This window comes from Leopardus geoffroyi, chromosome E3 (genome assembly GCF_018350155.1).
Source record: "Leopardus geoffroyi isolate Oge1 chromosome E3, O.geoffroyi_Oge1_pat1.0, whole genome shotgun sequence".
Taxonomy (NCBI): domain Eukaryota; kingdom Metazoa; phylum Chordata; class Mammalia; order Carnivora; family Felidae; genus Leopardus; species Leopardus geoffroyi.
This window is the reverse complement of record NC_059340.1, coordinates 39553039-39554047: the sequence shown is the minus strand read 5'-3', so window position 1 is coordinate 39554047 and position 1009 is coordinate 39553039.

The following is a 1009-nucleotide window of genomic DNA, read 5'->3' as shown; positions in this document are numbered from 1 at the left end:
GTCAGCACGACCGACGAAGCGCGTCAGCACGCACCCGCGCGCGTCGCAGGGCCCGCCGGGAACCGTAGTACGTCCCGCGGCGCTTTGCGCAGGCGCCGAGGCCACTTCGGGAAGTGTAGTTTCTTAAGGCCCAAGGGAGGTTCAACGCAGCTGCCAGGGAACTACGAATCCCTTCGGCCAGTGCGAGGAAGGGCGGGTGAGAGGACCAGAGGGGGCCACGTATTCGGAGTATTTCCGCCGGGAGGGAGGCGGGGCATGGGGGCCTAGCGCCACATCGAGGGACGCTAGCGCGCTCCTCGCCCTCCCACTTTCTAACCAGAGCATTCTGGGAGTTGCAGTTCGTGCGTGCCGCGGAACCCGTATGTGGCTTCGGCCCGAGGCACGGCCGCCATTTTGTCTCCCCATGTTTGGAGTTGATGGTCCGAGCCCAGCGACCTAACTGCTTCACTGTGGCCACGGGCCTCGCGCGGCGAGCCCGCGGCAGCGTCGCACCCGGCCTTCCGCACCCGGGAGAAGCCCCCGCAGACCCCAGGCGGCGGGTACACGCCTAACTTCAGAGCCCGGCGTCAGGCCCAGGGCCTGAGGCAAAAGCCACGGCAGCTGGCCGAGGGGGTTGGCAGCTTCCACCGCTGCAGATAGTGCTGAACCGGGCCGGCTGGCTGCCTTGGGGGATACTTTTCGTACTAGTTCCTCCGGGTAAGGCGGCCGGGCACCGATGCCGTTTTCTACAGAACCCGGGACACGTTAAACGTGGCAGGGCAACAACGTTACAAACACCCTCAAATTCTTCACCCCTCTGCAGAGTGCCTCCTGTTACCTTTTTAAAGTCCGCGTTTGCAACCCGAGGAGGGGTCCCGCTCTCCCAGCACAGCTGAAAGCCGCTGAGCCTCTCCGACCACCACCTGCTAGTCGACCTTGGGCTCGCCCTTGGCCGCGCCCCTACCTCGGTTGGGGGGGGGGGGGGGCGTCTCGCAACCTCACGAGGTCCCGAGGTCCCGTAATCAACTGC